The 15,326-nt window shown below is 41.8% G+C and overlaps 1 long non-coding RNA gene across 1 annotated transcript; it reads left to right on the forward strand.

Moving 5' to 3' along the window:
• Positions 1–606: 606 nt before the first annotated feature.
• LOC149870585 (uncharacterized) lies at positions 607–13,287 on the forward strand. The gene is made up of 4 exons (XR_016440465.1): positions 607–843; positions 3,594–3,643; positions 11,732–11,772; positions 13,132–13,287. It is a non-coding gene; the product is annotated as an uncharacterized LOC149870585 (long non-coding RNA).
• Positions 13,288–15,326: the final 2,039 nt, after the last annotated feature.

Consider the following 15,326-nt stretch of genomic DNA (forward strand, 5'->3'; position numbering starts at 1 on the left):
AGGTGGATGTCATCTACCTGGACTTCAAGAAGGCCTTTGACACTGTTTCTCACCCCATTCTCACAAAAAAAAAATAGGTTACTGCACCATTGATGCCTATAGTCAGATGGGTGGCAAATTGGCTAGATGGTTGCACCAAGAGAGTGGTGGTTGGTGGGTCATTTTCGACCTGGAGGGAGTTCCCCAGGGCTCAGTCCTTGGGCCTGTGCTCTTCAACATCTTCATCAGTGACTAGGAAGTGGGCATGGAAAGCATGCTGTCCAAGTTTGCTGATGACACAAAGATGTGGGGAGAAGTGGGCACACTGGAGGAGAGGGACAGAATCCAACTAGATCTAGACAAGTTACCGAGATGGGCAGATGAGAATAGGATGGAATTCAATGCAGACCAGTGCGAGGTACTGCATCTAGGGAGAAGGAATGAGCAACACACCTATAGGCTGGGGAACACCCTTCTCAACAGCACAGTGGCTGAAAGGGATCTTGGAGTCATTGGACTCCAGGATGAACATGAACTGCCAATAAGAGGAAGCGGTCAGTAAGGCTAATCACACCTTGTCATGCATCTACAGATACATCACAAGCAGGTGCAGGGAGGTGATCCTTCCCCTCTATGCAGTGTTGGTCTGGCCACAGTTGGAGTACTGGGCACTGCACTTCAAGAGGACTGTGGCTAACCTTGAGAGGGTCCTGAGGAGGGCCATTCACATGGTCAGGGAGCAGCAGGCCAGGCCCTATGAAGATAGACTAAAGGACCTGAATCTATTCAGCCTCCACAAGAGAAGACTGAGAGGGGATCTGGTGACCGTCTATAAACTCACCACAGGGGACCAGAGGAAAAGAGGTGAGGCTCTGTTCCCCTGGGAACCACTTGGGATAATAAGGGATAATGGTCACAAATTGATTGATTGTAGGTTCAGGCTTGATATCAGGAGGCATTACTTTACAGTTAGGGCTGCCAGGCTCTTGAATGGGCTCCCAAGAGAGGTGGTACTCTCCCCTACCTTGGGGTCTTCAAGAGGAGGTTGGATAGATATCTGGCTGGAGTATTATGATACCAGCACTTGTTCCTGCCCTGGAGAGGGGGTCAGACTTGATGAACTGTTCAGGTCCCTTTCAACCCTAGGAACTATGAAACCTTCCTTTCAAGCCTCCCTGTAGCTTCTCCTACTGATCTCTTTTACTCAACTCCTTTTCTGAGGCCCTAAAGCTGTTTCCTATGCTCAGGAACAAACTAAAGAACAAACTCAAGCTTTCAAGGCAAAGCTTGAGTGTAGTTCTTATATAGCCATTAGCATATATCATCCATTGGATTTTTGGGGAGCCCATACTATATATGTAACTTCCTGTACCCAAGGGTGTAGTTGCTTACTAGACTAGAAATTTCTCTTGATCTAATTATGACCAAGAGGATATCTGCCTCCTTTGAAACATATCCAAAATATACTTTCTCTCACTTAATTTCCTCACAGTGAGGATTAGCTGGTTCTTATGTGTCCTTCTTACCAGTCTCTTCTTTTAAAATGTAAATTGTCTGGAAGGGTCTTGCTCAAGAGCTTCAGAACTGTCCATGAGGGTGTGTTTTCTGATTAAACTAATTCATGTCAGGTGCTAATTGTTAATGATAAACTTGCTTCACCTTTTTAGACCTATTTTGAATCTCTCCCACATGTGAAACAAATTTACTTAAACATGTGAAAGTACTTATCAGAGAAGAGGAGGAGTTGTTGCTTTTTATGTAAAAGAGTTGTATGATTGATCAAAACTCCAGTATGAAATGGGAGATAGGCCTGTTGAACATCTCTGTATTGGGGTCAAAGGGGAGAACAACAAGGGTGATGTCTTGACGAATATCTGCTACAGACCACCAAACCAGGAAGATAAGGTAGATGAGACTTTCTTCAACCAGCTAGCGGAAGTTTCCCCAATTGCAGGCCCTGGTTCCTAAGGGGGGCTTCTATCACCTGACATCTACTGGGAGGACACTACAGAAGTACACAGGCTATCCAAGGAGGTTTTGGACAGTGTTGGGGACAACTTCCTAGGGCCCAACTAGGGTCCACGTTCTTCTTGACCTGCTGTTCACAAACGGAAGCAGGGCTATCCGTAGGGAGGGGCATATTGGGCTGACCACCCCCAGGCCCTGCGCTTCAGGGGCCCCTGCAGAGCTGGGTGGAGTGGCTGTGGCAATTCTGTGCTGCTGCTGGCTTCATGTCCAGCCTCTCAGTACCCTGCTCCGTCACCCACCCCTGCTGCCAAATCCACTGGCTTGTTCACATCTGGGGTGAGGCCCCACACAGGCTGATTTGCCCCAGGCCCTGCACCCTGCTAAGGTTTTCTCTGTAGGGAAGAAATGGTGGGGAATGTAGTAGTGGATGGCCACTTGGGCAGTAGCAGCTATGAGCTGATTGAGTTCAGGATCCTAAAGAAAAGAAAGAAGGAGAGCAGCAGAGTAAGGATCACAGATTTCAGAAAAGCAGACTTTGACTCACTCAGGGAATTGATGGGCAGGATCCCTTGGGAGACCAGTTTTAAGGGAAAAGGAGTCCAGGAGAGCTGGTTGTATTTTAAAGAAACCTTACTGAGGGCTCAGGAATGAACCTCCTGTTACACAGGAAGACTAACCAGTATGGCAGAAGACTCTCTGGGTTGGGGCTCCCACGTTGTCTGGGTTCCCCTATGAGACCTCCTCCATCCACTTGTAGCCTCACCCGGCCCTCCAAATAACAACAGCAAACAAAGACACAAGCACCTGGGCTATAACACAAATCTAAACCGCTCGGCTAACTCCTTTGAGTCATACTCCATGAGTGCTCCATCCCACACCAGCGTAACAAACTGCTCCCATACCGGCTTTTTCTCTTTGCTTATTTAGGGCAGCGCTCCTTCCCTTTGGCTGCCAGCAGAGAACCCCACTCTCGGCCTCCGGCCTGTGCTTTATAAGAGTCAGCCCTGCCCCTTTTGGTCAGCTGATTGAACAGGTGTGGGTCTCTAGCTCCTAATTAACTCAGTCATAGGATAGTACTTGTAAACACAAGTAGTATCCTATGATGGAGTTATTTACTCCACTGCAATATATATGTAGATTCTGACCCAGCTGCTGGAGGAATGAGTGTGGGGACTGATTGCTGGTCTGCCCTGTACCAAAGCACCCTCACGCCCCAGCCAGCCCCTCCGCAGCACATTGACCCATGCTAGAACATCTGTGGGCTGGCAGGCTGACCCCTGGGGTCAATTTTTCAAATTTTCAAAGTGCTGTGGTCCCAGATACATGTGCAAATGATGCACTGGAAGCAATAAACTCTGACACAAACTTAATATCCAAATCTGTGTGTGGAACATTTTAACATATCAAATGATATTCTGAAAGATAATTTTCCCTGTTTGGGTTTTCTTTTTCTTGTTCTATTTTTCTTTTCTTTTCTTTGCAGGCCTTTGTAAATTTAAATTCTATTAATAGATTATTTATCTAAGTTCAATACAACAAGAAGTTGGTGAGATATAGGAGAAAGGAGAGGAAGTACAATTGTCTGTATGCAAACCATTGGGTATTCATGATGTAAGGTAAAATTAAGATTTATTTTTGTTTTCCAGAAATCAATATTTGGAGAAAAGTTTACAAACAATGAATATAAATTAGAAAGGTAAAAGACCTTTTTTTCTTCTTCTGTATATTTATCCCAGAGTGTGGTAGTCTTTTTATTTGACAATATTTTTTCTTTAACTGCATTATTTCAACAATATATCTATAAGACTTTAAGGGGTTTTTAACATTCTGTATATAGTCTGTTTTTGCAAACGTAATTTTGTCTTATCATAATGTAATTTTGAACACACTGAAATCTTTTTGTTGTACTTTGTAAAGCACTTCATTCATTGTAAATCCAGTTCTGCTAATTCATTTCAGGTTTTTATTTTTTATTTTTCCCAGATTTGTCATTCTTCCAGTATGTCTTAGATGTTTCTTCTTTCTTTCCCAGGGGAAAATAAGGAATTGAGGTTATCATCAGTGTTTAAATATAAACACAATTAACATCTTTAAAGCATTGTCCTGTGTGGGCATATTTAACAAATTAGAGTTCACCTATTTGGTCTAAAAAAATCTATTTATAACAAAAAAGCAATATGCTTACTGCATGCAATATTTTCAAGATAAATTTGTAAATCTCACTGATACTTATTCTTATGAATTTATTTTCTATAAAAATTACATTATTTACAGAGACAGATTTTGAAAGATTTCTTGCAATTAATAATAAAAAATAGCAGGACTTGATGCCCTTGATTTTTTTCAACGTTTTATTCAGTTTTGAATAAAATATGTACATGTTCTTAAGATTTCTAGCAATATACTTGTTAGACCCCAATTCCATGTGGCACCCAACGACTAGGGAGATGACGGTCCAATTACCCATGGATCCTGTTAGCCAGAGCAGAGCAGGGAGCGAACACCAGCACACATTGCTTGCAACAGCTTTATTCAGAACAATAGATTCTTCCTACATTTATACACTTTGGTTTATACTCATTAACATTCACTCTTCCTTCCTCCTGCCTTCTGTTCCATACATTTCATCTCCTATATCAAGTGCCGCCTCTGTTTACTGTTTGCTTTATTAGCATGGAATTGCCTATGCATTTCATGCATTTACATTCCTTTTTGCTGTGAGCGCTTCGGGCAATGGGTGGACTCTGGAGGTTTCTTTACTAATCACCATCTACTCTTTTGCATATGTTCATCTTGGTTACATGTTATCTTCCACATGCCAATCTGTTTTCTATGCCATGTTGTGCCATCCCCACCCTTTTTTGGCCCCAGTATCTTATCTTGTTCCTTGCTGTAGTTGGTTCACAGCACACAGAATTAATTGCTGCTTTTTCTACAAAAAATAGTTACCACAGCAAAAAATGGTTACTTAATACCAACAAATCTTATATATATAAAAGATACATATAGATATATAGATATAGATATGTACCACAATAATTCTATTATATGGTTAAAACTACTTGCCTAAGTATCTGCAAGGTTATTTTAATGCATCATTTTGCCTTGTGACCAACAGCTTTGCTGGGACACAGATCAGTCTTATTCCAGCTGCAGATTCAATGCTTCCCAACAGTCCAGTTGGTGGTCACCCAAACAATACTCATGCAACATAAAAACCCATTGCTGCAACTACACAAATGCTTTATGTTTACTTTGAAGGGTTGTTGCACTTAATTCTATGGACAGTGAAAATATATATATATATATATATATATATATATATATATATATACTTACAATATTGGCCCTTAATACTACAATTGAAAAAAGTGTGCACAAAAAAAGGAAATAAAAAATAAATGCAAAATACAACATTCTGAAATAAGATCAAGGACAAAGTTAACTGCATTCCTGCAAGAGATTGATTCAGATTGACTGGATTTGGTGCATAGGAGAGTCAAAGGGGAGGGTTAGCAATTTTCAAAGTGTAATCTAAACAGATCTAGGCATGTAGGCACTGTGTGAAGAGAGTGGGCAAGGGAGACAGATCCAAACAATAACTCAGAGAGCCTGGAATTGCCAAAACTGGCCGGTAAAAAACAGTAAGCACAGAGATAAGGTTGAACTTCTCCCACTCTCTAAAGTCAGGCTGCATGTTAGATTCTTTGTTTCATTTTTGAACCAGAATACATTATCTTGCTTTTTAAGGTAGGAGTGCTGAACTATTACTGCTACCCATGTTTTGCTTTAAAGTTCCAATATTAGAACACTTGCCTAGGTAATCAGGGGGCTGGATCCTAGGCCCTCCATATGCTAAGTGGATTTCAGTCCACAACTCTATCTTCTTAGAAGAGTGCACAACCCTGTAGGCCATAAAATAATCAGAGTGAGGATATTTTCCAGCACTTCTGTTGAAGAATCTGGACTAGTGTGATTAGATTCTCCTGAATTCAGTAAGAGTACTTACAGATCTAACTTGGAACTAAGTACCATAAGTAGGATGGGGTAGCCAGGACAACTCAATCATCATGGTGTCCTGTGACCAGTGGGGTCCCCCAAGGGTCTGTCCTTGGACCCATATTGTTCAACATCTTCATTAATGATGTGGACATTGGAGTCAGAAGCAGACTGGCCAAGTTCACCGATGACACCAAACTTTGGGGCAAAGCATCCACACCAGAAGACAGGCAGGTGATCCAGACTGACCTGGACAGGCTCAGCAAATGGGCAGATTGGAACCTGATGAACGTTTGTTCACCAGAGCGCCCCAAGAGATGACGAGTTTGACCAGTCATAAACTACTACAAGACCATTTCAGGCTGGACATAAGGAAGAATTTCTTTACTGTCTGAGCCCCCAAGGTCTGGAATAGCCTGCCATCAGAGGTGGTTCAAGCACCTACATTGAACACCTTCAAGAGTAAATTGGATGCTTATCTTGCTGGGATCCTATGACCCCAGCTGACTTCCTGTCCTTTGGGCGGGGGGCTGGACTCTATGATCTTCCGAGGTCCCTTCCAGCCCTAATGTCTATGAAATCTATGAACTGTTCCAAGGAGGAGAAGGGAAAGGCTGCCACATGCCAGTGGCACAGCAGCAGCCTCATGTGGTACAGCTGCCCCAGGCACCCAGATGCATTGTTGCATCTTTGCTTAATTCAGATCTTGAAAACAGAACCTCTCAGTCATATTGGATGAAGAATTGTTTTTTTGTCTGTTTGGGTTTTTTTAATATTTGCCCTCAGGAATGCAAAATCAGGCCATAAACATTATAGTAGAATAAGCGACAAGCAAATCACCCTCAAAATAAGGCTCAATATAATTGCTATCTATTAACCTTGGGCATTTACTTGGTAATCCAGTATGGACAAGTTTGTCCTTTACATCTTTCAAGTTTTCTTGGTAGCGTGATGTAAAGTTCTATTCCAAAAAAAGAAAAAAAAACCCACCTTTCCCTAATAATGCATAATACAGGTCTATGTTTATTATCTCCCGATGATTCCCAGATCTAATTTACTTAATTTATAAAAGAAAAGATTGTTCTCCTAACTGATAATCCTGTAAATTCACCTGGGATCTGAAGAAAAACTGTGTTGTTTCTGGGTTAAGTATCCTCAACAGAAATAAAGGCTCAGCAGTCAGAGCTAAGTTTAACAATTTTGTCATTCAAGTGGGAGCCAGAATAGAATCCATCTCACCCACCAGCAGATGCATTTTCTCTGTACTCCTAACATAATTAAAAAGTTACACATAATTAGTATTTAAGAGTGTTGTAACTTTATTGCCATTTTCTGGTATATTTCCCCTCTATGTACATTTGTGATCACTAATTCAGTTATTGATTTACCTGTTGGAATGCGAAGGGACCCCACTTTTTGATGTCTCTGCTGCTTTTCAGGTAGACCAAATAGATGTCCCAACTTTCTGCTTCTGCTGTTTGCATGAATTACAGCCTCTCTCCTTCCTGTTCTTTGTTAGTTGCCAATGGTGAGAGGACAAGACAAAGATGAGTGTGTCTGGAACAGCACTCTTAGACTTTGTTAGACTCAGAAGAAGAGGTGCCCTACCTTCTCACTTGGTACTATGGTCAGGCCAGACAGCCATTTTGATGGCTTACTAATATAGCTCTTCATGATTACACATTAGTTGGGTATCTTTAGCTGGGAACCCTGCCTTTAAGTACTTCTTCCTCCAAAGATGAGAACCCTAAGCCAGGTATGGAGGTTACACATGTGCAGTAGGTGCACAAGAGGCAATCTATAGTTATAACCAAACACATGATCAGGGCACATAGACCACTGTAAAAATAGTGGATCCTACTGTAAGATAACCCTGGATGGATGTGGTATAAGACTTCAGTCCTGTAGGTTAGAGCAACATTAAGAACATCTGTACCAGATCCCATCATGGTATGTCGCATTATGCCAGCAACCTATGGCACCCCACTCAACTCCCCTTGCAGGGCTGCACTCTAGCCCTGGCCACAGCTCAACTCCTCTGCCCAAGCACTAGGCCAGCCCCACCCCCAGGTTGTCACTGACAAGAGTCAACAAAACCTCTGTCCCCAGGCCTGCCCGCATATTCCCTTTGGATAGCATAGATCTATCCACACAAAGAAAACTGCTTATTGCTGAACTTTTCCTATTGCTTTTTGTCGTGGGTGCAGGTGAGCAAGTACTGAATGTGAGTTTGCTGCTATTTTTCCTCTTTTCACAGTTAACCTGTCTTAAAAAAACTGATTCATCTTCACTGATTTCCGGCAGTGGGCAAATTCCCTAATGGAAGTAAAAAATGTACTTAAACATGCCCAAACTGATCATCCGCATACCTATGCATACTAATGTGTAGCTTCACTTTCTGACTTATCTAGGGAAATCGAATGCATGCCAGAAATGTTGATTGTGAGAACCACTTACACTGCTTATGCTCACTACAAGATATAGGCCCAGAAATCCAAGAGTCCAGCTCATAGACATTTGTGATCAATCAATCTGCTCAAATACTAAGTATTAACTAGGAAACCACAGACTCAAATGAGCAATCCAACAACAAACTATATTGAACAATCTGAATGGGGAAATACAGAGATAACTGATAAGTATAAAGAAATGACTAACATAGTTATATACAGTGGAATTTACCATATACATAGGTTAGGGGAACAGATCAGAAAGCAAAGTAGAGCTCTGTTCTCAGACTTGCAACAGTAATTGTTACTAGTTGTCACAGGTACTAACCAGCTTAATATGAACGCTGAACACAGACTGTCTCTGTGCCCACCAATAACAATCCTCCAAACCTTGCTTCCACCAGAACTTCCCTCAGTCCCTAGGCTTAGTCCTTAAACGAGGGAGTGATACTTTAACCTCAATATTCTTCAAGGTTGCTTGCCAATCTGACCATGTAGTCCATGGTGCTGAGACTAACTCAGTGGTTCCCAACCTTTTTAGACCATGGACTGGCAAATTGCAGACCAGCATACTGCAGACCAGAAGTGACTGGTCTGGCAGCCATCCCTTTTTATGCTGAGTACTGGGGATAGGGTGAAAAGCATTTATACTGAGTATAAAAAAGGGTTTCCTGCTGGTCAGCAGTGTGCTGGTCACTTCCAGACTTGCAATCTGGCAACCAACTGTCCTGTGGACTGGCAGCCAACACTTCATGGCCTAGTACCAGGCCGTGGAGCAGGGGCAGGGAACTTCTGCTCTAACCAGTCTTGAGGAGACACAGCTACAGAACCACACCTCAGACAGCAGATGTCACACTCAACCACACAGAATAACAACTTTCAACAATTCTCAGCACCAGCAACATACAAACAAGCAAGTGAACACATCATTGACCCACATCAAACACCCTTCAGGCAGGTCAAACTCACACCCACACAGCCAGCCAGCCAACCATATGCACAACTCCTCTAATCATTCCAATCTAACCCTCTTGATCACTCCACTCCTGTCAATCTTCCATTCAACCAATTAGACAGACAGAAAGGTTGTCAGTCATATGCCAGTCATCTCACTGACTAATCCAAGGGTCAGTTACCTCAGGTAACATTACCCAAAATTGGCAAATTTCCCACCACACGTGGGTTACATAATATGGCTGACTGCACATATCCAAATGCTAAAAGTAGGTCATGGTCCTGCAGAACTCAAAAGTTCACTACACATAATGGGGATGCTGCATCTAGGGCCAGCAAAGTTGCCCCATTTTCCAACTCATGCCCCAGAAGGGTTTGTTTAGAATTACCAGATACTTGGTACGGTGCCAGTAATCCATCAGTTCTCTTTTGAATGGCCTAAATAGCTGATGCCCTAACATTTCTAGGCGATCAGAGGCATTGTGTGTTTGCAGGACAACCCTGGCAGTGGAGCCATGATCCTGTGGCCTAGGATGATACACTGTTTACCAAGAAATTGTTCAAAAGTTTTAAAAGGCATTGAAAGTTTTCACTCGGGGCAGTTGCACTTCCAAGTATGTGTCTTCTGAAGTTGTCTAATGGATAATGCAATGACCTTTGGGAAAGGAGGAAGGTTAAGTTTATCACACAGTCCTTTAGTCCCATGGAAGTTTTTGAAATGTAGTAACACTTACGTCTGAAATTGAGGCAATTTTCCCTTGATTTCAAATGGAATAGGATTGGGACTTTGTACTGTACTGTTTACTCTATAAGATACATCTCTAGCCTGCTCTTGCTTTCTCTCCTTGCAATGCAACACAGAAATTGCCTGATCTGGGGAAAATCACTTCCCTAGCTGGGTAATTATTAAGATCAACTACAAGAATGCAAAAATTCTACAGTTGGGGGGAAGGAGAAGAGTGAAGACAGTACATTCAGAGGTGAATGAAGCTAATGAAAGGTTATTAGATAAAGCTGCTGAGCTCGATACACCTGTAAAGAAAAGAAAATACGAGCAAGTTACGTGTGTGGGTGCAGATTAGAAAGTAAAATCTTTCCTGAAATATTTTAATAGTACTCCACTTTCTTCATCTGAAGGCTTTTGTGGGGGTAGGGAAATAAAAAGTAATTTGTATTTCTTGGCTTTGGTACCTACAATCCATAATATCTGTTCTTACCACCCTGCATTTTCCAAAGTGATTTCAGATGCATCTAATACAGTAAGCAGCTGCTACACTCAGGAGTATTTTGTGAGGTTCTGATGTAAACAGTGTCTTGTTCAAATCAAGTTTGTGTTTGCCTGAGACTTAGGCTAGTTCTTAAATCAAAACCAAAAAGTCTCTGGACTTACCTCATTCATTCAAAAATCACTTTTACCTAAAGAAGGGTTAAAGCCTTAAATATAACATTCCAATTTAGGTGAGTGTGGAAGCATTTGCATTAAAATTGTGTGTGGCCGTGTGTGTGTTTTTTAAGGGGGAAGGTGCATGCATGCATGCACACACATGTGCACATACACACACGGTAGGCACAATGGTGGTCTGAGTGAGCATGTTCAGGATGCCCAGCTGGTGGCTTCTGTAGGTTATGATTCCTTCCTTAACCATTTTCACCAGCTAGATGGCTGTCATCCATTCCTTTTTTCTTCCATCTGATCTCCAAACATCTGGAAGAATTTCACTTATATAATGATCCAAGACCACAGAAAAGGTGTTTCTCCTTTATCTACCAGATATTGGAAGCCTTTATTCCTTACCCAGGTTCTTTAGAGAATTCCTTCCCCTAAATCCATTAACAATTATGGATATATGTACCTCTGAAGGACTAAACCTGTATCATGTGTACAAGCACCCATAGTGCCTAGTGGTTCCCTGTCATGTCCTATACTGCAGCACTTCAGACCAATTTAAAAGAAAAAGGTCCTAAATTTTCCTTAAATCTCTGAGTCCTGAGGAGTTTCAGATGGCACTCATGCATGCCTTCCTTCCAGATCAACTTATATTTGCTTTCTCTCATAAGATGAGCTACGCACATTCAGTGAAATTGATAGCCCTTCTGAAGACCAAGCATCCACAGAACCAAACATTGGCTCTCATGATCCATTCCTTTGCTTTTATCGAGACCAACTGAGACCATCGAACCACTGAGACTATGAGAAACATGTTATATACACATGGGCCAAAGGCATGGTATTTTAGCTGCTCACCCAGTCATAAATTCTTGTAAATCCTCCATGTGATCCTGAAGGAAATAGTGAAAAGTGTTTACCAAATCTAGTCCTTAGTGAACAGACTAGGACAACCTCAACCATATGTAATTTCTGACATCCTTTTTTTTTCCAGGAAAATCACTCACCTGTGGGGAAAAAGAAAAGAAAAGAATGGTAACACTATGCAAATGTAGTCTAATGCTGTACTGCTATACTGTTTTGATTTGGCAAATTCTAGGTTCCTCAGTCTCTTATAGTAGTGGGACTCTCTCCTATATACATTTATTTTTTTTTTGACAATCTGAAAGTCTTCTGTCTGATCTCTCCCACCATTTGTGATCCCTAAATTCATGCTAAGGAAGTTAAGGACCTAAACCCCACTGCCCCACCCAGCAGTTCAGAGGATAACTTACAGCCATTAATGGAACCACTCCTTTTTTCACTGCCTATTTAGGGAAACAAACAAACGAGAAGGTTGTATGCAGGAGTTGTATTTTCCAGTTACTTTTGAAGATGGCATTCAACCTGTTCGTGTGACCTTCCTAAATCACTGATGTCACCTACATCAAGGGTTTGAAAAGGGATAGTTTTGACAAGTTAACAGAATTTTGAAACCCTGGATCAAATCCTACTTTTGTAACTCCACTGACATTGATGGAGTTACAGTGGAGAAACAGGGAAGTATGTGGAAGACGAAAACCTAAAGCTTGCTAATAAACGTTTTTCCAACTACACAGTTGGTGTAACAAAATATATCATGTCTACTCAAAGAACCTTACCTGTTACAAACAGAAGAGTTTGAATCCAAATCTATATCTGAAATATGCAGAATAAACATTCAGCAATTCAGTGGTTTTTTTCCAAGAAAGGTAAGTATCTATAGTGACAAGATGGACCATTTGTGTAAAGGTATGGATAAAAAATGTTTTTGAAAATGGAGGAAACCTAAAAAAGATCTCGCTCTTTAATATGAAAGTGTTGGCTTCTTTAAACTTAGTCTATATTAAAGTAACAAGTATGTGTATAGGAAATAAAATACATTCTTATTATTGGTTGATTATTTTTTAAACATTTTTTCAGTCATTGTAGAATTTTATTTACTCATCAAGAAATACATGCTCATATAAGAAGAAGAAGACTAGAATTTGGTGATAGTCATAACATTTCCCTGATTTTGGAAGTTTACATATTCTTATATTATTGTGGCCCAGTTTTGATAGAGTAGAGAAGTGGTAAAACCTGTGTTTTTTTAAGTAGCTTGCACAGAATTGTATTGAGCTAATTTTGTCACAGTAATTTTATATAGTAAGAGCAAGTCTCTATAGATGTGCATTGACATTGCTTCATTTTATCCTGACATTGTAATATGTGTTCTCAATAGACTTTTATTGTCAATATGAAGTGATTGTTGTGACATCTGCAAGCCCCTTGAAGTGTATAGGGAATTAGCATTCCTAACATTTTATAAAGTAACTACTGCCTATGCATGTTAGAAATTTACAAACCTACAATATCTATTTTGGCCTTTTCTAGGAGTGCACATTAAAATGCTACAACAGCTTCAACATTTCATTGAAATTATTTTATCTACTGGTGGGCACCCTGAGGAAACTGACTCCAAAAATTGACTCCAAATTCTAATATTGCTGTTCTACCATGAAAATTGAGCATGGTGAAGACTGTGTAAAATTTAAGAGGTGAGCAAAAATAAAATATAAACATAAAATAGTGACTTTCAGATTGCAACCTGACTGCTAATGAGTTCATTCATCTGTGCCACTTTGTAGGTATGACTATGAGTCTCAGCACATTGTTACATTTACTTCCCAAATTTTAATTTTAAAAAATGTAAGATATTTAAATGTAAATTTAAAAAAATCTGCAGTAAATTGTCTAAATAGTCAAGCCATTTTACTAACTTTTTGTACAGACCTTGGATGTTCTGGGCTGAAGTGTCTGCTATTGAAATGTTGGTGACTTTCTGGAAAATGTGTCCCAGTGTAGGTCATTCATCAGAACTGAAATAATGAAAAACTTCCATGATTTTATATGAAAGCAGATTAAAAAACCAGAATTTGCAACCCACAAGCTATCTTTGTCCCAAATTTTCATGAAAAGTTGAAATATTAGCATTCTCAGTGGAATAGACATTTTTTTAAAATACCATTTTGGAAACTGATGTATCTGAAGTCCCTCCCCCGCCCCCCTTTTGGTTTTAAAACAGTTTGGATGCTTGCAGATATTTAAAAAAACAACAACAACAAAAAACAACAAACCCACTCATTGCCAGAAGAGGCAGCACGTTAGTTGGACCCCATTGCAGTGTCTGTATACATTGGGTGCTTCAGAAGGGCTTTTTCACACTTTTTATCTACTAGTTGATTCAATCAGCTATTAGATAAAAGCCCACAAAAAAGCCCCATTAAAACATCCGATCTATACAGACATCAGGTGAACTGGGTCCAATCTACACGCTGCCTCTTCTAGGTGTGTGCTGGGCTCACCACAAGAGCATGCCAAGTTTGAAGTAAAGCACCATATGGGGTTGGGGGGTATTTTAACATCTGGAAGCAGCTTTTGTTATTATGCCTTCAGTCTTCCTACATTGTCATAATTTCTTTGAAAATATGTTCAGGAGTATGACCGCCAGGTTTCGATTCCCCGCTCTCGGGTGGTTCTAGTTCTGTAGGTAGATGACACCACCCTCTTGGGATCACTTCAGTATCGGAGCAGTTCTCTCTCACCCAAGTTCCCGACCTTGTTCTCGCCTACCACGACTTGATGTTCTTCAGTGTCAAGGTTGGTTCATGGTACACTCCATGGCCCAGGATCCCTCGGCGGTCACATCACAAGGCTCTACCACCCCTGTACCCCGGCCTCACACCACCTTTAGTGCATTCTTCTTCCATGGGTCCAGGTCCCCAGCTGTAGAGTAATATTCCCCACTTAGCCTGCCCCTATCGTGGTGCTCGTCAGTAAGCTTGGCCCACAGTCCCTCTGGCCTCCTCCCTGTTTGACCCTGGACGGGGTCTCTGCACAGGTTCTGGCCTCACCAAGACACCATCAACCCCCTTTCTATAGGGATGCTACCTTAGCTCTCTCTCTCCAACCGAGGACATCCCATACAACAACAAACCTAAACCCACTACTCAACCCCTCAACCTGCTGAGCTTTCTATCTGGACCTCTCCAGTCCTTCTGGGCTGTCCTTGGCCCCAGCTTCCCTGGTGCCTCCCTCAATTCACTGCACCATGGCTCAACGGCGATACCTGCCCAGCTGTACCCTCTTGGGGCTCTCCAGGGGTTTCTCCCCCTTTGTGTGGTTGAACCTATGCAGCATTGCTCCGGCACTCCACCTGTGGGTCACGCTGGCTTGTGCTCTGTCATGCCCTCCATGGCCGCGCTTTCCACTCCTTGCCTGTCTTGAGCAGCCTCCTCCCACACAGTCTGTCTTCGCCTCTTTGGAGCCTCTTCTACCTTTTCAGCCGTCACAGTCACCACCTCTTTCACAGGCAGAGCCGGTAACTGCTCTTCCCTGGGGCTATCCGCCCCTCTCACTAGTGGAGCCGGCAGCTGCTCTCTCTTGGGGCTATCCTCCCCCTCCACGGCCGCAGCTGCCGCTTTTAACTTTGCCGGCTGGTGTCTCTCTATGATGTCACCGGCTGGGCATGTCTGTACAAGAAGGCAGCTGACGCGCTGCGTGGGTCTTTCCTTCGGCGTCATGTGCTC

Source organism: Crocodylus siamensis, chromosome 2 (genome assembly GCF_052110815.1).
Source record: "Crocodylus siamensis isolate JL-2025a chromosome 2, ASM5211081v1, whole genome shotgun sequence".
NCBI classification, from domain to species: domain Eukaryota; kingdom Metazoa; phylum Chordata; order Crocodylia; family Crocodylidae; genus Crocodylus; species Crocodylus siamensis.